The 22,457-nt window shown below is 48.6% G+C and overlaps 1 protein-coding gene across 2 annotated transcripts in view; it reads right to left on the reverse strand.

The window, feature by feature from the left end:
- The window catches only part of TPCN1 (two pore segment channel 1), a 767,000-nt gene that overhangs the window by 215,936 nt on the left and 528,607 nt on the right, over positions 1–22,457 (reverse strand). The gene's annotated exons all lie outside the window — the stretch shown is intronic.

The following is a 22,457-nucleotide window of genomic DNA, read 5'->3' on the forward strand; positions in this document are numbered from 1 at the left end:
TGTGAGACTATCGACCAGTCACCACCCTCAGACCGACGGACAAACCGAGAGAACCAATCAAACTCTGGAACAGTATTTAGGCTGCATGCTGCAACAAACTGAAAAAACTTGGAAAGACATCCTTTGGATAGCCGAATATGCCTACAATAACTCTGTCCATTCGGGAACTGGGAAAACCCCGTTTTTTCTTTTGTACGGCAGTCACCCTCGAACCTCGGAGTTGGATCCCCTCCAAGATCTTGAAACACCAGCAGTAGACTACCTGCATTCTACAATCACCCAAGCCTTTAAGGAAGCTGTTTCTCACCTTCAAAGGGCTAAAGAACAATACAAGAAAGGAGCAGATCAACATCGGAAGGAAGCCCCTCAATATCAAGTAGGGGATCAAGTCTGGTTATCCACCAAATATCTACCTCTAAAAGGGCCACGCACATTCAACCCAAGATACCTTGGTCCCTATTCCATCACTACCATAGTAAACCCAGTAGCGGTCAAGTTGGACTTGCCCCCGCACATGAAGATACATCCGGTCTTCCACGTCTCTCTATTAAAACCCGTGCAACCTCAAACCCGACTAACTAAATCTCCAAAACCTATCCTAGTTGATGGAGAACTCGAGTTTGAAGTCAAAAGCATTCTGAACTCCAAGGTCTCCAAATCTAAACTATTTTACCTAATTGACTGGAAAGGCTACGGCCCCCAAGAGAGATCCTGGGAACCTGCTGAATATGTCCACGCTCCTCGCCTAATCAAAAGATTTCACCGAACATTTCCTGACAAGCCAAAACCCCCGGAGAAGCCCGGTTTGGGAGGGGCCTTGAGGGGGGGGGTACTGTCATGATCTCTGCTTCCAAAAGGTCAGGGTTTTCCCAACTCCCTTGGAAGCAGATCCATAACCCAGGTTCCGAGTGCCAACCAGTCCCAATTGGGACCTTTTGGACCCAGTCCTGGCGCCAGTGGCACCAGGCTTATAAATATGCCCAGTCCCAGCGCTGGAAGCGCCGGGCTCATAATGCTTGGGTGGACTTACCTGCAGCAGACCATGCTGCTTACTTGCCTGCCAGTTGAGCCTCTGATCCTCTTCTGTTTGGAACTACTTTTCCTGTTGGGTGGGGCAGGAGCCACTCCCTAGATTCAGAACACTGGAACTCTTCTGGAAAGCAGGAACTCTTTTCTTACCTAGGCGTGGCTGTGGAAGGAGACACCTAAGCACTACAGGAGGCTATTTAAACCACACCCGATGGATGAATCTTGCTTTGCGTTATTCTGCATCCTCTGCAGCAGAACGCTCATCGTGTCTTCTGCATCTGATCCTGGGCCTAAGGAAAAAGGCTTACCATCCTGAATCCAGTCTTCAGCAACACCTATAAAGACAAGAAAGAACAGGTTAGCATTACGGTCTTCAGTGACAGCTCTTCACTTACCTGGTCCATCGGCTGTCACCAACGCCTCGCGCTGCATTCCGGCATCTGAAAGACAAAGGCTTACCTACTCTTCGTGCGCTCCGGAGGTCTTCACACTGCATTCCTGCATCTGAAAGACAAAAGCTTACCAACTCTTCGCACGCTCCGGAGGCCTTCGGCGCTGCATCCCGCATCTGAAAGACAAAACAAGGTGCGTTTAAAGACATTGGGGAACTTTAATACTCACGGGCCATTACTCCTTTCCACATCTAACCCAGTGGGTATTCCGGCACTCTGCAGCCGCTCCAAACTTGTACCTGCAAAATAAAAAGACAGTTAGAGCGCATCGTGAAACAGGCAACAAGCGCTTACTTACGTGCTTCCAGGCGCTTCTATTCATCACACGGGCTCCATCTTCAACTTACTTCAGCCCGTCAGCCGCCATCGCCGGAACCCTGCAAAACAAGAGACATCATTACTAAAGACGTTAAAGACATTAGAATTACTCGAAACTTACCGTTCGTGCAGTAAACGACGGACAGCAGTCCTCTGAAGTCAAGAGGCCTGCTCCCCTTATCCAGTGAAGAAACTGGTTACAGCACCCTGCCCCGAAGCAGATGGAGAGCACAGCGTTCACTTACCTAAGGTGAGAGCGTTAACCTTTGGGGTTCTACAGGAGAAGAGAAAGGGAAGAAGAGAGACATTCAATAACCCAGTTCCTTAATCCCATATTTTCTATCTGCAGACATCTTACCCTTCGAGTCAGATATACAGTGCACAGAGGTCCAGCCCAAAGAGCCAGCCGTGTGTTACACATCACCTTTGAAGATACGGTATAAGCCCAGTCAAGACCGGCGCCTCTACGGGAATCAGGTGAGCGTTACAACGGCTCTATGGAAATAATGCGACTGGCCCTCACAGAACCCTGCACCGGACAGCTTTCCTGGACATAATCGAAGCCCCTGACACTACGCGATTACAGAAGATAAAGTTGTCCGCCTTCGTGCCCCTAGCGATCACTGTGCTAGGGAGCGGGGCGGCGAAGAAGCCTATGGACCCTAAGTCTAAATTGGCAAAATACACATACAGACCAGAGGCGGATTTGGAAGATCCACGGAAAACTCTCACCATGTCACAGGGCATCGAAGAATCGGCCGCAACCCAAAAGGAACTTGCAGCGCTAATGGAGGAGATAAGGAACATGAGAGCAGATATTGGAGGAAGAATGGACAAGATCACTCAAAGGATTGATAAAAAAAGGCTTGAGGAAGTTGAACATAATCAGTCTTCTCTTGACACCCTCGAGACCCAGATGAAGGCTCGCATCTCGGAGGTGGAGAGAAGAAAGGAGGAGACACTCTTAAAGATTGACGATTTAGAAAACCGGGAGAGGCGCAACAATCTTTGCATCTTCGGGATGCCGGGGAGGGAGAGAGAGACCAATGCAGATCTGAGGAGAGTCCTATATGAGATTACAAAACTCATTTTCGATAATGATCCGGTGGACGTGGCAAAGATTGAAAGGATCCACAGGGCGGGGGCTGCAGCGGGTGGTCTTAAATCAGTCCTGGCCCATTCCACAGCTACGGTGACAGGTTGAAGATCCTGGGGAGGGCGAGAACAAAAGGCCCGGTTCTATATGGTGCCTCGTGGATCACTTTTTTTAAAAAAAAATGTGTATTAAGCATTTGGTTTAACAGAAAAAAACCTTTAGTTTTTATCATATCACAAATACTAAAATATAAATTTAAGAAAATATAACAAAATGAAGTCAAACACAATAAAAGACGAATATCAATCTAGTCATGGAAGCAAGTAGACATCGTCAGGCAAAACAAACACGATAAGTATTTCGTATATCAACAGTAGTACATTTTGAAAAATAATTGCCCAACCATCTTTTACGCTCTTGATGAAGGTCGGAAAAGTACATCGTAAGATGAAATAGAATTTCTTTCTGACCCTTACAAAGCCTGCAATTGTAGTCTCTTCGATTTAATGCTGTCTTTGATCCCAGCCTTTCTTTTGTTGGCAATAGAGTCTTACGAAATCTCAAAAAGTCAATTCTGCGCATGGAAAACGTTTCAGATAGCTTCTCAGACTGTCACGACCCTCACCCAAAACCCCCTTCTGGCAAACCCATTGGCCAGGTGGAGTCAGGACTCGGGCCTCTAGAGCCTGGCACCCGCTTCAAAAGCCCTCATGGGGCCAGTCCTGGCGCCAGGCTCATACACCATGAAAAACAATGTGCTTGGGAACTACTTTATTGTATTGTCAGCCAACATGGAGGCATCCACATAGCTTGGATCCTAAGAACCAAGCTATGCGGTCTAGTGTTTTGGGTGTGGTAGCCTAGGGACTACTTTACCTGGACTATTTTGTTGGGGCCATTTAAACCACACCCGAGCAAGACAACATGCTTCGCGTTACTTTGCAGCTTGCAACGTAACGCTCACCGTGTCCAGCAATTCCCTCGAACCTCGGTGAAGCAGAACCTGCAAGGAGACAAAAGGAACATCATTAGCAGTAGCATCTTACCTGCAGTCTTCATCTTTAAACACTAGCAGCTACTGAGAACAGCTTCCTCGAATCTGCACGCCTCCCGGACAGAACGACCTGAAAGAGGAAGATAGAGGCAACATTAAAAAAGCAGTAGAGACATTTACAAATTACGAACTGCTCAAAAGGCTTACCTGGCTGGTCGCCTCTCGGCTGGCACCACTCCGGACATTCCACTTGCGCTGAAGAACACCGTGACCTACAAGGAAGGAAAACACAGGTTAGCAAAGGCAAGACTTTGCAGCGCTGCACATAGCGCTTACTTACCGCATCATAGCGCTCTTAATGCGCCATCATTTACCAGCGGGGCTCAACCAAGCCAGTTCGCTGCGCTGAAGCTCTGCATACCTAAGGGAGAAAAAAAAGAGACATTTTAAACAAAAAAAGGCATGCAGGATAGCAACACTCGCCCATGAAAGACAACGCGCCCCTGCAAAGAAGGCAGGACGGAGAGCATGCCTAATTCTACCACAAGGCAGAACCTTCCCCCCAGACCACATCAGGGCAAAGCTGACAAGCATACCAGTGAGTAACCCGGCTGGGTGGCGTCCCTGTGGCTACCAGGTGAGCGTAACACAGACTCCCTCTGGGACCATAGGCGGGATCTTTTTGTCCATATATTTTAAACGATCTTGCCTTCTCTATCGTTAGGATCCAATCTAAATCAAAAAGCTTTTTTATGATCTTATCTGGTCGGATAATTAGAAGTTCTTCTGTCGTACCTAATTCTATCAAGATGGTCCTACACGATGTGCTCCAGTTCATTAGCTCTTTGTTGGTTTGTTCCTGAAGGGCCTTTTTCAAGACTTTGAAACCACCCTGCAGCTCACCTACGAGGCATTTCCGGAAGAACAGCTTTTTCCATTTAACAGCAGCGTAGAGCGATGGTTGGCCCATCACTTCTCTTATGAATTCAATAGGGTAGAATTCGGAAGTGATAACAACTGCCTCCAATAAGCACCCTCCAACTTGGGCCAAAAGTCGTTAGGAATTAGAGAGGGACTCTCACAACCATAAGTGATCGTTGGCACAACTTTCCTTTTGTAAGAGTCCACTACAGGCCTTAGTGTAAATCTACAATATTTTCGGACAATTATTTTTCCTTGCGATGTCAGATTTCTCATTTTCATTTTGAGTCTTAATACTTGCGGTGTCTCTACAATACTGTTAATGCAAATTACCAAGTATATCAAAACAGCTTACTTCTGAAATGTTTCCCCCTTCAAATGCCACATCTGTTTAGATGATGTTTTATGATCGATTTTCCCACCCAAAGTAAGTATTTTTGATTTTGATACATTTGCAATCAGTCTGTTGTCATCCAAATATTTTGAAGTCACAGGTTATCACGGTTTTTCAGGACCTTTCCTTGCTCACCCTAGAGAGGAGACGTCTCTGCTCGCCCCTAACGAAGTGGCTAAAGGAGATGGCGATGCGCTACAGGTGGGGGTATCCATTTGATCTTTCCTTCAAACTCTAGGGTCGCAAATACCAGCTCTCCATAGCAGACGACATACACAGGGTCACTGAGGAGCTCACAGGCTCTGAGCAGATGCCACAAGAAGAAACAACGATGAGGGCCGGTGGCAGCTGAAAGGTCCGAGGAGGAGGCGCATCCCGGGCTCCCGGAAATATAGAAATGTGGCCACCCCACCGGGATCAGACCCGTAGCTCTGATGTTAATGGCTGGAAAATGGAGAGCTGGTTCAGAGGCTGACACCTAGAAGAGGCCTTGGAGGGGGCAGTGGAAATTTGTCATTGTTGATTTGTTATAGAGTTGTTTTCCAATGGTTGTTTCAGAGGGGCTCTTCAAGACGGAGGAGTCTATTTTTGGCTCTATGTTGAGCGATTGTTGGAGGGGCTAGGGGGCAAATGGTCTGATTATACAGGGCCCAGGGAATCGGGAATCCTGGTGGTTCGGGCCTGACCTAGTGCTAATTCCCGGACAGGGTCTGGACGCCTGAGGGGCAAGGGGGCGCGGGGTAGCAAAAAGGGGGAAATCCATTGGTACAGGTCTCATTTTACTGTTTAAGTCGCTGCAGTATAGTTCATCCTGAGGTCCACGCCCCTATTGAGGGGCGAGAAAGGAGATTCCTAACAAAAACACCCCGATGGCGTTAACCTAAGGGGCCCCCGGTGGGGACACATTGACTGTGGGGACTCTCAATGTCAAAGGGCTTAATTCACCCATGAAGATGTCACTGGTGGTGAGGGAGCTTTGGCCGATGAAACTAGACAAACTGTTTCTGCAGGAGACCAGACTTTCCAAAGGTGAGGAGAGGAGGATCCAGAGTGCGCAGATAGGCAGCCAATGCTGTGGGTTGGGCCCGCTGAGGAAGGCTGGCATGGGGATCCTGGTTAAAGCACTGAGAATGGAGATCACTAAGGTCTGGTCGGATGTGAAAGGGAGGACCTTGGTGGTTTAGGGGAACATAAGGGGAGTACGGTTTTCGCTGGCCACGGTCTATGCCCCAAACCAGGCAAGCTTAGATTCCTGAAAAATGCGGTGGCTATGATTCTGGTAGAGTGTACAGGCCACCTCATTCTTGGGGGAGACTTCAATATAGGGGCAGACATGGAACTCGATAGGCAGACACTACGGAACACAGACCAGGACCAGCCTGGTCCGGGACATTGTGAATTCCAAGCAGCACTAATGGGACGAGAGATATATGGTGACATTTCCACCCCACAGAGAGTGATGCACCTTTTACTCACCTCCGCACGGTACGTAAACCTGAATTGATTACATGTACATATCAAGGAACTATGAGAGACTAAAGACTCGGTGATCACCCCGATCTCATGGTCAGACCACAACATGGTCACGGTTGAATGACACTGGGGGGGACTGACACCCAAGGGGACGAAGTGGAGCTGCAACTAGTCTCTCTGGAAGGACCCCATATTTTGCACCTAGATGATGGAGGAGATTAGGGAATACTTCAAAATAAACCACACTGGGGAGGTTGCGAGGGACACTGTTTGGATGGCTGGTAAGGCTATGTAGAGAGGGATCCTCATTAGGGAAGGCTCAAGGAGAAAGAGGGAACAGGGAATAATAGAAGGCAGGCTACGAGAAGAAATCTTATTACTTGACAAAAAAGCACATGAGGAGTCAGGCAGACGAAAGGAACATCTTGCCGCAGCAAGGGGTAAGCAGGATGAGTTGAGACTATTGGAAGAAGGGAGGATAGTCCAAAAGCTCCAATACTTGAAGCAAAAATTCTATGAGAAAGGGGATAAGGCAGATGCCCTACCAGGTGACGCTATGGCAGGTGCTTTTGCAGCCCTCTATGAGTCCCTGTATGCCTTAGAGGTGACTCTGACCGATACCTCACTGAGATTCGCCTCCCGAGACTCTCCCACACAGACTGAGGTGTTAAATTCGCACATCTCGAAAGACGAAGTCAAAAGAGCAGTGAGCAGACTAACACCTGGCAAAGCCCCGGGGGAGGACGGGTATACTGCGGGGTTCTACAAGTACTTTCTCCCAGCCCTGTTACCCTTCATGACAGAACTGTTCCAATGATATACTGTTACAGGGAAGGCCCCCCGAATCCTTTGGGAGGGTCGCTCATTACCGTAATTCACAAGACCGGGAGGGATCCTCAGAGTTGGGCCTCCTACTGCCCAATTTCCCTACTAAATATAGACGTGAAAATGTATACCCGGATTATTGCTTCCAGACTCAAAGGGTATATGCCGGCATTGATCCACCCAGATCAGGTGGGGTTTATTAAGAGCAGACACAATGAGGAAGACCCTTCATATGATCCAGGCGTCCCAGGGCATGGTCGGGGACCCGACACTCCTATCACTCGATGCAGAAAAGGCATTTGATAGGGTGGAATGGAGCTTTCTCAAAGACGTCCTTGTAAAGTTTGGTATTGGAGGGAGCCTTCTTCGGGGAATATTGGTCTTCTATAAGTCCCCCAATGCCTGTGTAATGGTATATAGGGGATATTCTTGTTGGTTCGAACTAGGGAGAGGAATGAGGCAGGGCTGCCCTTTATCCCCCATACTGTACGTTCTGTCGATAGAACCACTGGCCCAAAATATCAGGGACAACCCAGGGGTAGAGGGATTTCGAGTGGGGGAAGTGGAATATGAAACTGTACTGTACGCTGATGATATGCTTCTCTATGTCAGGAACCCGTTCCAATTTATACCGGTGGCACTCTCTTTGATAGAGCAGTACGGCCGAAGAGGGAGGCTGAAAATTAAACCGCCTAAATCGGTACGCCTTCCCCTAGATCAGACTAAAGATGAAGAAATAGAAAGGTTCACTACTCTGGGCATGCAGATAAAGCTGTACAAAATGAAATACCTGGGCATTAATGTCACTAGATCATGTGGGGGTCTATTCGAGGACAATTTCCCCACAATTATGAATAAAGTCAAGGAAGATTTTCTGAACTGGAGCAAGCTCACTATTTCATGGTTGGGTCGTCTAAACGCTCTCAAAATGGTGGTTCTCCCCAGAATCCTATACGTGTTCCAGATGCTCCCAATCCATATCACTGATGGATTCTTTAGAGAGATCCAATATACCACTTTGCGATTTCTCTGGCAGGGGGAAAAGGGCAAGGATCCCCAGAGAAACTCTGGTCTTACCTAAAGAAAAGGGGGGGGTGGGCCACCCTGACATTAAGCCATATTTATAAGGCGGCACAGCTCAGGGTCATGGTACCTCATTGTCGGTCCCAGTGCGACCTGCAGTGGGTGGTGTTGAACAATCTTTTGCTTTCCCCTGGAATGGTCAGGGACTAGCTATGGGTTCCAATTAATAGAATTCCAAAAAGGTTTCAAGATCACCCAATTGTCGGAACCCTGTGGGACCTCTGGCGTAAAGGGAGTGACATGAGGGGCGTTACCACATGGCTCTCCCCACTGGTTCATTTATGGGTGCCAGGAATCAGGGGCAGGCTCCCAAACCCTGAAAGATTTCAAAAATGGTACGAGGCCGAGCTGGAGAGGATAGGTCAACTTTGGAAGGGAGGCAATATTATAGCCATTTCGGATTTGGAGGAGGCATTGGGAATAGGCACACTTTCTGTGTTTAGGTAACTTCAGTTGAAAGGGGCTCTCACAGGGACACACCTGAAGGAAAAGATTCAGAGAGATAACACCCTTTGAATTGTTTTTAGATAAAAGAACCAAGATGAAGAGGCTGATATCAGCCATGTAATGAGCCTTGGTTATCACTGGAAGGGGCTCCGCGGACAAGTTGAGTGACCGCTGGGGACAGGATCTGGGGATTTACATTGAACAGGACCAGTGGGACAGACTGTGTACGGGCGTCACCCAGACATCAATCTCATGCCAATGTAAACTCCACTCTATCAAGTTACTGCATAGGTGGCACTATGACCCAGTAAGACTCTCCAAGATGTTCCCTAATACGAGTCCCAAGTGTTGCAGAGGATGTGGGAGGAATGCTGATTATCGGCACATGTGGCGGGAGTGTCCAGGGGTCCAGGTCTACTAGGATGAGATTCTGGGGTGGATAAAGGAAATAGACGGTGTTGTGAGGCAGAGATGACCCGTTGTGGTTCTTTTGGGGATCGAGGAGGAGGACGGGGACTACACAAGGCTACCTAAAATGTATGCGTCTGTTGCTGGTGGCAAGGGCATGTATAGCCACCAAATGGAAGAACAAATCCCTCTCCGGCAAGAGCGAATGGATTAATGTGACTAAGAATCTGTATGTAATGGAGAGAATCACGGCAGGCCTTCACGACCTGGAGGGCCCGTGTGCGATGGAATGGGCAGAGTTCATTGGGAAGTACATGAACCGGGCCTCGTAGCCTCCTAAGGTGAGATATTGAACTGACCTGTGATGGGAGGAAGGAGGAGTAACAGTGGTGTGTTCCTCTGGAGAAAGGTCCACTAGAAGGTGAAATTATTGGAGTACCACCAAAGGAGGGCATCTTCTCTCATGGGGTTTATACACTAGGACGCCACCTTTGGGGGTGGGGCTAAATTATGAACTTTAAGACGTTAACTCTCGCGGAATGGTTGGATTGGAGGACAAGACTGCGCAGGATGTAAATGTGAGGGCAGTACCAAGGAGTGGGGGAGGCAGAGGAGGGGAGTTATTTTGCATTGTTTCTGGTCTTGTGTCCTTGGACGTCATTGAAATCCGGGATCCCCAGAATGTTTGTGATTTATATGTGTAATAGTTTAAAGTTTCAATAAAATTCGGAATTTGAAAAAAAAAAAGATGGTCACTGGTTGCTGCTTGGTGTGGTACTCCCCCTAGCTTCTTTGCAGGGCTTGTGTCGTCCTTTAAGGTGGACGGCCCAAAGCTGAGGAGAGTGTTTGCAGGCAACAGCCTTTTCCTTTGTTGAGAGACTCTCTGGCACGCCCCACCTAGTAAGCTTGCTGGCAAAACCGAGCAGTGCATGCTGTGTGCTAGCTGGGTACTGGTTCTGGAGCTGCTGGACGAGTCCTCCGAGTCCGGTAGCTCCCTCTGTTCCCTGGGAGATGTTTAGCGGAGGGCGCTTGCTTCCCTCTTGGAAATCCTGGCCTTCCTTCACTGGCAGAAGCTGTAAGGCAGACTGTACCTTCAGCGAGGGTCCAAATAAGTCCTCCTTAACCCTTTCGAAGTCGTCAGATGATCTGCCAAAAGGGGGTCTCAAAACTTTTTCAAAGCCAAATAGGCACCAGTCATTGGTGAAGGTTAAGTCTACCTTAATGAACCAATCCTGGGTCCCCACCAACAATCTTCTGTTATGCGTGAGGTCATAACCAGAGTGCGCTGCAACAGGAAAGGTAAGGGGTGACAACATGTACTTCTAAGTCCCAGCCATCTTCCTGTCTGTTGTGGATCAAAGTGTCTCTCTGTTTAATAGAGCTCTCTGTGACTCCTGATTAAAGTGCAGGTCTCCCTTGAAGTTTCTGTCTCCATCAAATCACATATTTCTTTCCTCTGAAAGGGGGTTCCCGGCAGGAGTTGCCGACTATAAACAGTTGGCCCAGACATTAAATTAACTGCCCTTCATACACAGGGTTGGGAGCTGGATTCAGGCTGACACATTTCCTATCATAGAGTGTTCGTGTTTCCTACCCTTTGTTAGTTCTGTGAATAGGCCCCTTTGCAGGCCTACTTCAATTAACTCTCATCAGTATGCGCTGCTGCCACACAGAACTACAATAGAACAGGGAGATTCATGGAACCTTTGATATTTTAATTAGGCTGGCCATGGTCGGAGGAAGGTGGTGTCTTCCCCCTTCCTGAGATGCTTTGATGTACCTGTGGCTGTCACATTCCAGCTAAATGTGACGGGGAGGATTGCGTCTGTAGGCTGTGTCCCCCCAGAGTACACATGACTATGTGTTTGTTGTGCGGTGAGCAGAGGACAATGTGTGTGGATTAGACCCACACATTTTCTGAGGTTGATCTCCCATCATTCATTTTCATTACAAAACTTCAAAAAAGCCCAGGCGAGTGCACACTCCCTGTGCGGATGGTTGAATTCCTCACACCCACACCTCCTTTATCTCTAGGGAGAATGAGTGTGTCATAGGCAATGCTCGGTTTTGCACCTTTACATAGGAATCTCAATAAGGCTCTATTAGCCATAGGAAGATGGGCATCAAGCACCATAATCTGCAATAGAAATAAGAACTTTGGGAGTAGGATTATTCTTATGCAGTTCTGTAGTGCCAACCGTGATAACTGCACCCTCCACCATCTTTCCAAATCTCCCTTGACCTTGGCACAGAGGGGCAAGTTGTTCAGTTCAAAGAGACTGCTCAAGTCCCTTGGAATCGTTACTGATAGATACCGGACACCCTTTTCTTCGATTACAAGTGGTAGGGTCTTGAGATATTCCAGTTCTTCCATCTGCATTGGCACTACTGGAAAGACCACAGAATTGCAGAAGTTTATCTTCAACCCAGTGAACCCCCATATCTCAACAACCCCAGCAATAGGTTCAGGATCGATTCCCTAGGACCGGTGACACACAATAGGGCATCATCCGCAAACAATGCCCCTTACATTCTGCTCCTCCCATACACTCGACACCCATGGCTCTATCACCAGTGCATACAGTAATGGGGACAGAGGACATCCTTGCCTGGTACCCCTATGTAAAGGAAGTCCTTTGATTTCTCTCCATTAATAAAAACTCTAGCAGAGGGGACAGAGTATAGTGCTTCTATTCTGCCCATCTACACCAGGACTAGACCCATTTTCCCCAACACCTTCCTCATGAAAGCCTAACTAACCCGATGGAATGCCTTATCGGCATCTAGGGATAATATTATAGCCCCCCTCTGTCTAACCTTCATAGAAGCAAGAAGGTCCAGAGGTTTTCTACAAATCCAGCTTGGTCAGTATGCAACAAATTTGGTAAAATCGTCACCAGTCTAGATGCCAGAATACATGTAAATATCTTGGCTGCAACATTCAGACACGATATCAGCTTATAGGCCGAACAGTACGTTAGGTCTTTCTCCTTCGGTACCACAGTTATTAGGGCGCTTAGGTATGAGGGAGGTATGTCTTCTTCTCCTTTATTGTTATTAAAGGGCTTGTCTGAGGGGGGGACCAGGAATTTTTTTTTTTACTCGTCTTTATTGAAAGTTTTGTAACAGTTAGCAACATGACTTTATGGGGCATACATTTAAACAGCTTTACCTACTACAACGATAACCTCTGCCTCATTCTCTTAGAAATCAACAATTAACTAACCCCACACCTCTCCATCTCCTCCACACAACCCCACCCATCCTGGTACCCTTGGCCTCTATCAAAAACCCCCTTATGCCAAACGTTAGTCCCTCAAAACTAGTTAAGGCCCCCGCTAACTGTAGGTGCTCACTCTCCACTCCGGGGCCCTATATTCCCCCGCTTCCTTAGTGTTTCCATCCCCTTTGGCTGGTTCTTGGTGCGTGCCAATCCGTGGCTCTATTTTCATTCTCTCTCATCCCTCTCTTCCCGCACCTCCTCCAACCTCGGGTATTGCACGACAAACCCTCTCCACTCCATCTCCAGTGGGCTCGCCCTGCCGTGCAGTCCCGCTGTTATCCTCTCCATCACATAGAGGTTCTATGCAACATTGAACCATTCCTTTTTATTTGGAGTGTGTGTGTGTTTTTCCACTTGGCGAGACATGCTCTAGCTGCTCATAGTAGGCCTGAAGCCATCCCCGGAATTCTACAGTAGTCCCCTTCCTGCTCCTCCACTCTAAACAAGACTAAGAGGGGAGACTTGGCTTGACTGATCCCTTCAACCTCTTTAATCCATCTCAAGACTTCATCCTAGTAAAATTGCACCCTCGGGCAGCCCCATCAGATGTGCCAATAGTCGGCCTTCATTCCGCACTCCCTCCAGCAAAGTGGGATGGCATCTTGGTACGTTTTAGCAAGTCTAACTGGGTCGAGTTGCCACATATGTAGAAGCTTGGTGCCATGCTGTTTGTATTGGCTTGATATCGAGGTCTGGTAAGCGCTCCTATAGAGGCGTCCCCATAGTGTAGCGTCTATACCCCCCTCCAGATCCCTTTCCCACCTCTCCTTCAGTTTCTCTGTTGAATCCCCCACGCCCTTGGCATCTACGAGGCTTGCATACATAGCCGAGATCACTCCCTTCATCCCCGTCCTAGTGTACAGAATTATTTCAAAGGGGGTCGGGTCCCACTATAATTGTTCGCTCCATGCCCTATTGGTAAGGACCACCTTCAGTTGTAGAAACAGGAAGATGGATAATTTCCCTATTCCCAGTGCCTCCTCAAACTCATGTATCTCTATGAACTTGTCCCCTTTCAATAACTTGCCTACCCTCTCTTAGCCATCCTCAAACCATGTCTGGAATCTTTCCGGATTAAAAATCACATCTCGGACTCCCGGGACCCCTAGGTGTCCAAGCAGGGAAGGTCACGTTATGACCCCCCTCGTTTCAACCCCTTTCCTCCAGATGTTCCAAACGGTCCCCAGTATGGGATGCTCACAAATTCTACGGGGTTTCGGTCTCTTGGTACCCATACCCATTCTCTGACTGTGGCTGCCCACAGGTGAAGTTCTTTGGGACGTCTAGAGTGCCATTATACTCCGGAGGAAGCCACCCCATATACTGTATTTAACAAGTACTGCTTCCAGAAATCCCCATTCTATCATCGACATTGACAGAGAGAAGGGCCGGATCTCCCCGCCACCCCCCACCACCCCATGCTTCATGCATCAGGTGCAAGGTCTTCCTCAATGTACCTGCGCTCTGTCTGCCCTTAATAAAGATCACCTGATCTGGATGGATCAAGCGTGGCATGTAGTCCTTGAGTCTTGCAGCCAAGTACACAGGTGTACATTTTAGCATCTAAGTTTAAGAGGGAGATCAGGTGATATGCGCCACATTTCTTAGGGTCCCTTCCCTCCTTTGGTATCACCAAAATGAAAGCCCTCGAGAAAAAATGTAGTGCTTTGCCCATCTTCATCACGTCTGTGAAGAGTTCTGCCATAAATGGTAGTAAGACATTGAGAAAAGCTTCATAAAATCCTTTGTTGTACCCATCGCACCCCAGGGCTTTCCCCATCGTAAATCTCCCCACTGCCCACCGAATTTCTTCTATGATGTGAGCGTCCAATGTAGCAGCTTCCTCATCCTTCAGTCTGGGAAGGTGAGTATTCGCCAAGTACCCCTCAATCCCTTCTGCCCCAGGGGTACGCTCAGATGTGTATAAAGTCTAGTTGAAGGAGGCAAATGCCTTCTGGATCCCCCCTGTAGACGCGTCTGTGGCCTCCCCACCTCTATTTCCGACACCCATCTTTCTGCCATCTTCCCTCTTAATCTGGCCACCAGGAGAGCGTCTGCTTTGTCACCCTTTTCATAAAATTTCTGTTTCAGAAATTTCAGGTTACATGTCATCTTCCCTGCCTCAAGGAGCCGCAGTTCTTCCCGTTTTCCCGTAGCCTCCTTAATAGCCACCTCATTCCCATCCCCCTGTGCCTGCGCTCGCTTATCAAGGTTGGGTATTTCTTCCCATAGTCCATTCTCAATCAGACCCCGTTCCCTTTTCTTCCGTGCCCCCTCCCTAATCAGTACCCCCCTCCAAGTTGCTTTCCCTAACTCCCACACTGTCCTTATGTCCACCTCCCCTGTGTGATTTGCCTAGTCATCTCCTGTCCGAACACCAGGTCCTTCCATGGGGACTCACTGCATCTCCATTTGGTCCCCCCGGGTTCATGCCCGCCCAGCCAAAGTCTAATGTCACCATGTCATGATCCGACCAAGGGGTCGGGCAAATTTCTGCATTCAGCGACTCCTCCCACAGGCCCCTTGAGACAGACATAATCTATTCTAGTGAATGTACCATGGGGTGATGAATAAAAGGAATAACCCCTCGCTTGAGGGTGAAAGTAGTGCCACATGTCCGTAGCCCATATAGTTCCAGAGTCTCCAGAATCCATTCATGGCCTGACCTCCCCACTTCCTGGGCCCCATCTTGGATCCCCTGCCTGTCCAAGTTCATATCTGCCAATATATTGAAGTCACCTCCAATGATGAGGTGTCCCGAGCTCTCCACCATTATTTTAGGGAGGATATTGTTCAGGAATCTCAGTTGGCCCTGATGGGTGCATAAATCGTGGCAAATGTAAAACACACCTGTTTAATGGTACCCGAGACCAACAAGGCCCTCCCTTCCACATCGGACCACACCCTGGACACCTCCATCTTTACGGCTCTATTAAGCAAGATTCCCAACCACGACCTACTGACCGGGCCCGAACCCCAGTATACCTGGCCCACCAATCCACCAGGAATTCTTCTTTCCTCCCCCTTGCAATATTTGGTCTCCTGGAGGAACATGACATCCAGCTCCACCCTGCAAAATTCCCTTGCCACCAGTGACCTTTCAGTAGGGGAGTTCAGGCACTTAACATTAAGTGCTCCAATCCTCAGCAGGCTCCCTCGAGCACAATTGCTTGCGGTCGCCATCATGTTATCCCTCTACGGATCTCTCGGGTAGCCTCAACCGTTCAACTTGTAACTGCCAAACTAAACAAGGTCTCCAGTACCAGCCTTCCCCTACCACCCCTAAATTGCCCCTTGACAGGCACCTGGTCCGCCCCAGTTATCACTAGGGTGTGAGTGGACCACCAATTGGACCCCTCAACACGGGTCCCTGCCTTTCAAACCACTTCTTATCAGAGCCCTTCTCCATTCCCCCCCATCGCCCCCATCTCCTTCGTCGGATCGCTTTATTACCTTTTGCACCAGGCAAATCCCCCTCCCAGCGGCCGCCTCACCCCTTTCTTCTGGCATCTCAGCCTGTCCCCTGGGGTCTCCTCCTGTGCAATTCCACAACACCTTTTTTTCTCTTCAGCCGCTTCTTGAGGGAGCGGGGACCGAGCGTCCAGGGGAGGGCTCCATAAGCCTGACCCCGTCTTCAAGTTTCTCAGGGGGGACCCTGCACCCCTCTGTCCTCACAGCTGTGGCGGGGGGCGAGGCGTCTGGGTGGTGGGCACATGCCCCAAAGCTGGGGGCCCACACCACCCCCTGATGAACCTTAGTGACTCCACATAGTCCCCCCCTCCCTTGTGGGCCTCCTGTATCACTTCTTCGGTTCCCTGCAGCCCCCCCCCCCACTGTTCAGGATGGGTTGGGGTCTGGTTGTCCCTGGACCATTTGAGGCTCTCCAGTACCCCAGTTCCCTGAGGCCCCCCGCTCGTGCTGCACAGGAAGGGGAGGGGGGAGCCAGGCACCCACCTCTGTGTCTGCCGCAATCCCTCACTGGATCAGTGTCCCTCCATACAGTCCAACACACAGTCGGGCTGTACTTCCCCGGATTGCCTGTGCCCTCTCCCTCAATGTAGGAACGCTCCACGAGAGGGAGGGGGGCGCTGGGGTGTTCCTCTGTGGTCAGCAGGCCCTTCACCCCTGAGTTCGATTGGCATGTCCTCCCAGCGTCCCTGTGTGCCACTGAAGGCCCACTACGCTCAGGCCGTAGCCGCCGCCTCACTGCCGGCCTATTCACCGTTTACAGGCTCCACAGGAGCAATTTCTTCCCCGGTTTCTCCAGGGTGTGCCGTAGGAGCTCCTAGGGCTGGTGCTCCTGCTTCCTCATTGTGGAGGGGTCTTTAAGGGGGGACTCTGACCCATGTTATTCCTGCCGTGTGAGGAGCGAAGTGCTCAGGCTGCTATCATTAGCACACCCGCTCGTGGCCTCCTCGGGACAGGAATTTTAAGTATAATGTTTAGAAGGCTAATGTGAAGCCATCCTCCGCCAGGGCCTTTCCTGGTTTCATATGATAAAACGCTCTTTTCACTTCCTCTACGGTAATTTCAGCAGCTAAGCCTTCCCTCTCCTCAAGAGCAAGAGATGCCAACTTCAGACCCTCCAAGTAAGACTCTGATACACAATCTCCACTACTCTACAGGGCCTCATAAAATTCTGCAAACTGCTGAAGAATCCCTTCCGGTGATTTTCAAATGTTTAACCCACCAGCTCTCATCTGCCCTCCCTTCCTATCCTCTCTCACCACTGTAAGGAAGGCATGGTATCAATAGTAAGAGACACAAGTGACCACAGTTCAAGGGTGTTTATTGAACTTCAACAATGGTGTCATTAAATGCCTATCCAATCCTAAATCTACCGATGGGAGCAAGCTACGGCCATCAAATAATAATACAGTCCTAGTGGAGTCTCGTCAAAGTAAAAGGGCCTATACAAAGAAAAAACATTGCCAATCCTTACTGCCAAGTACAAATAGTGTGGGGTAGTGTTAATGAAAAAGAAAGAAGTGTTCGCAAAATGATATGTCAGGATGTTCAGGCCGTTGGCCTCCCTTCCCCACGTTTTCAGCACGGCACAAGGCGGTTCACTCGAGCAAAGCACACACACTGGCTTCTTCGGCACAAGGATACAGTTCCATTACCAACATCAGGGCCTTCTGTGCCCAAGTCTCTTTACTGATCAAAATCTCTTGATTCAGAGGGCCTGATGTACCAAAACAAAGCACAGAGTTCCTTTCCTCTTACAAGTGCTCAATTCATGTGATTCACGATTGGTACTGTGGATCCCCCTCTTCCGGGCTCAGATCCCCTTTTTACAATGTTCAGAGAATATTCTTTCTCAGGTGACTCACGGTTCACCCCGGATCTCCCTCAGCTGGGCTCATATCCTTCCTCTTACACAATTAGTCTCCCACAGACGGACTAGGACCAATTTCAGTTTGCATTAAACTATCAAAGACTTTCGAATGTGCACAGGCTTTAGCTTGAACTGTTGCGGGACCACTTTGATCTCAAATTTCCCTTTTCACAGTTGCCAACCAGTTGGATACCTAACAGAGACCTTCGAAAGAGCACCCATGTGGTGCCAGAGCACTCCATCTACGGTATCTTACTTGGCCTCCAAAGTTCAGAAACCCCTCTGGTTTTCAATTATATTTGTGTCGCTCGTTACATACTTTTCACACACTGTTCTCTTTAGATTTCTTCATACAATGTTGCTGCTTGCAACCTTGGTTCTAACACAGGCGGGTTGGTATCAGTCTCTCTGATTCACTGGCTCTGCTGTCTTTACTGGTTCTGCTTTGTTGTAGGAGCCAAGGACAGTACTACGGCAGGAAACGCTTCTCCCCGCCCTAGTTATCGATGCGGGAGACCCCCAGGTACCTCCGACACACAATGCAGGTTTCTTCAGCTTTAGTCCCTGTCTTAGATTTCTTATTTTCCAAGGTTCATGAAAGTAAATGTCTGAAAAGGTCAAGGGCACTTCCCTCCTTGCAACCTTCTCTGGTGCCGCCATCTTTCTCCTTGTATTAAACTGCCATCTTGGAACTGCCGCTTCCTCATGTGCTTTGCCTTGCTCAGAGTGTGTTTTCATGCTCCGCCTTTTATCCGTGTGGGGAAGTCTAATGGAAGTCAGGTGTGCCTAATGATCAGTAATTGCCTGACCATTGTATTGGGACATGTCAGGTATACAGCTCTTGTGTTAGTCTGTTTTCGCTCATGGTGACCTGTGTCGTGAGAAAGTGTTCATGTCGGGAAAGGGGCGGTGGTTGAGTTCCTAAGCATCCTACCTGGTAGGATGGGGAAAAGGTGTTACAGGGAAGGGGATACTAGGTCTCACCACACGGTGTCCCAATCCCACTTCCCGAAGACCTATCATACAGGTGATCCTCCCACACTGGTCCGCCCCAAGAACTGGATCCAAAAGTGATTGTAGTCCTGGCTACCTGGATGACGGATCCCCAGGAATTAGCGGGTGAGACACCTTCAGGTGTCTCACACCGCTCATAGCTTTTTGGGCAGAATCGTTCTTAACCAGTCTCTTTTTATATAGTATTTCTTTTAAGTGAATTTCATTCTCCTATGTACTCCCCCCAACCCCCAGGAGCAAAGAATGCACACGATTTCCTTTTCCCGGAAGTCTCTGAACACTGTATCCCATAGAAGGGAATCATTATACCTCCACCTGGTTCTAGCCTTCCTTTTAATGCCCAGTTTCAGTGTACTCATTGCCATATCATAGTCACACCAAGCTACCGTTTCACCTCAGCTGTCCCCAAAAATTACTGGTATTCATGGGGTATCAGTAGGATATCTATCCTAGTTTAAGTGGTGTGTGGCAGTGAGAAAAAGGTGTAGCCTCCTGGTTGGTCATTCCAACATCTCCATGTGTCTGTCTAGAAGTGGTCTGCAATGAGGTTCGACAGCTCCACATCGTCTTTGCTTCGCTCCCTCTGTACCCCCTTACTTGCCCGATTCGCAGTCTAGCATAGAGTCCAGAATAATGTTAAAATCACCCCCCAATACTACGAGACCCTCAGACCATTGCTCTATTGCTGCGAGGGTGGACCTTGCAAAGGCGACTATAAAGAGATGCTCTTACTCACTGTTCCCTCTGATATCCTTTTGATCTTCAACAACCTCCCTTCCATTGTCTTTCTTATTTGCACTTCCTTCCTTTTCAGAGCTCTTGCCAGGACAATACCTACTTCCCCTTTCTTCCTATCCTTTTCTGAGGTCTAGGAGGACTGCCCCATTTCCTTGTCTAATAATAAAATCTCTTTCCCGTGTCTAAGGTGTGAATCTTGCACAAAAAGGATGGAAAGGTGTAATTTCCTGAATTCTCTGATTAACAGGGATCTTTTTTGTGACAAGTTTAATCCATTCACATTTAACATTGCTATTTCGCATACACCTATGCTCCCATGTTGTTATATCCCGTAGTATTAACTTTGCGCTGCTTTGTATCTCCCAGGACCCTCTCCCAACATCCATTCCTTCCCAGAATAAGAACATCAATTCCTGACCATATTCTCAGCCATGTTCGTTCATTGCAACTTATGTCTTCCAGGAATATTTGTCACCATCAAGAGATGTCATCCGATTTTTCGTGGTGAAGAGGTATTAATATTTGGAAACTTCCTTGCACCATTCAATTGTTTCTTCACTCCAGGTTTGGCGAAGAGCTTCCTAAATGTTTCCCTCATCTGTAGTTGGTCTTCAGGCATGGGATGGATTTTTTCCCCAAGTTACTCATGGGAGGAGTTGCTCTGCCATTACGCCCTCCTTTAGCTCATATGGTTCTCCCCTGGCTTTAAAAGGCAATGCAAAGGGGTACCTCCAGGGGTATCGGATGCTCTCTGATATCAGCCACAACATCAGGGGGTCTACATTTCCACCTTTGCCCCAGTCTGTGTTGACAAGTCTTGGAAGAACCTGATGATGATCCTTCCCACTCAACTCGCCCAGATCCCTTGATCTGCTTAGAATGCCTTCCCTGAAGTAGTGGCGCTTAAACACTACCAAGCTGGGTCTCGAGCCCGAGCCAGCACCCCAGTGAATTCTGTCCAGCAACACTGTCTTCGAGTCATCCAGGCCCAGCAATGCCTTGATCATTCTGCACACCTGTCTCTCGAGGTCTCTGGGCTTATGAGGGAGGGCCCCACAAGCAAGCACTGTTCCTTCACTCCCTGTTTTCAATAACATCAATCTTGCACCTTACGTCTCTTTCCTGGTGTTCTAGCTGCTTAATCCTTACCTCCATCTGTGCTTCCAGAACCTCTGTTGAAAGCAGATTATTTTCAAAGTCCTCCACTCTGTCCTCTACTGTTTCAACTCTTTCTTTGGTTGCCACCATGGAGGTATGTATTTAAGCTCTGAAGGCCTTTATTTTGGACAAAATGCTGTGCACATCTGTCTTCAGGGCCCCCAGTTCTCCCATCACTGAGATCGCATATCCACCACGACAGCACCCCAGAGCTTCCTGGAGTTCTCCTCCCAGGGTCTCTTCTTGCCTGTGTACTTCTAACCTCCGCCTTAGATGGTCTCCTCTGTACGCCAAAGCCCTTCTCTCCATGCCTCCACTCCCCGTCAGACTAACCTTCGTTTCTGAGGCGCTCTCTGCTGTCTGGCTGATATTTGGGTGTAGTCAGAAGGGGGCAAACTTCTGTCTCACACCATGGGTCCGTCGCACCAATATTGGACCCCGGCCCCCATGTGCCCCTGTCCTGGGACTCCGACACCTCGGGATGCATTGTCTGCTACCAGCTCTGAGAGCAAGGGTATGCACCCATCTCTGTGGCGTATCTCGTTTCTGGCTGCTCGCGCCTTCGCAGGGTGCGGTGCCCAACCGCTGAGTGTCAGGGGTAGGCCTCAGCAGGGACCAAGAATGTTGTCACTGTCCCCACCAGCTTACAAAAGCCTCCTGTTCCAGGTTGTACCTCTAGTGTGCCTGCTCTGTTCTGTGCATCCAGCTATCAGATTCAGAGCAGGACCTCCTCAGGGCTTCACTGCGGTGAGAGATGTTTGCCCGGCTTCAGATAGTCCATGATGGCGCTGGGTTTTCATCGTCAGAGCAGGGAAAAAGCTGCTTATACGCATTCTTTGTCCACGCCCCATCCTGCTACACATTTTAACTTGCAGTGTAAATGAGGCACTAAATGACAACTTCTCATCACATTGAAATACAGTTTAAATGAAGGTCAATGTATTTTCTTACATAACTTTATCCTCTATCCTTCATTGATCAAATCTCTAGTGCACATCAAAGAAATGAACATCCAAATCAAAGAATAGCTCTCAATGATTACTACCGCCCCAAGAGAGCAACTTGATACTGGTCTGATTTAGGTGTGTAAAAAGTTGCGTGACAGCAGGTTTAAAATCTTTAACGATAAGTGCTCTAAACACAAAAAACAAATCAGTCTGGCTAGCTATTTTGACTAAACGAACAGCTGCGCACAGAGAAAATAACTGAAACCTAAGGCACTGTAGGCGTTGCACCACAATGGTACAGGGCAACACAATTAATGTATGCAGCATAGGACTTGGCAAGCATGTGCAACATGAACATGCACTGGCTACCTCCACAAAATAGGGAGAGACTTCTAAAACTTTACTTTGTGTTTTTCATACGAGGAGTCCTCTATCATATTGGTTGGGTGCACCGCCACACCTGCATCACATTCCCTAAACAAATGTGTGCACATGTTTATGTAAATAAGTGGTCTGATGCTTCTTGCGGATACACGACA

Source organism: Ambystoma mexicanum, chromosome 10 (assembly GCF_040938575.1).
Source record: "Ambystoma mexicanum isolate Mex_15411 chromosome 10, UKY_AmexF1_1, whole genome shotgun sequence".
NCBI classification, from domain to species: Eukaryota; Metazoa; Chordata; class Amphibia; order Caudata; family Ambystomatidae; genus Ambystoma; species Ambystoma mexicanum.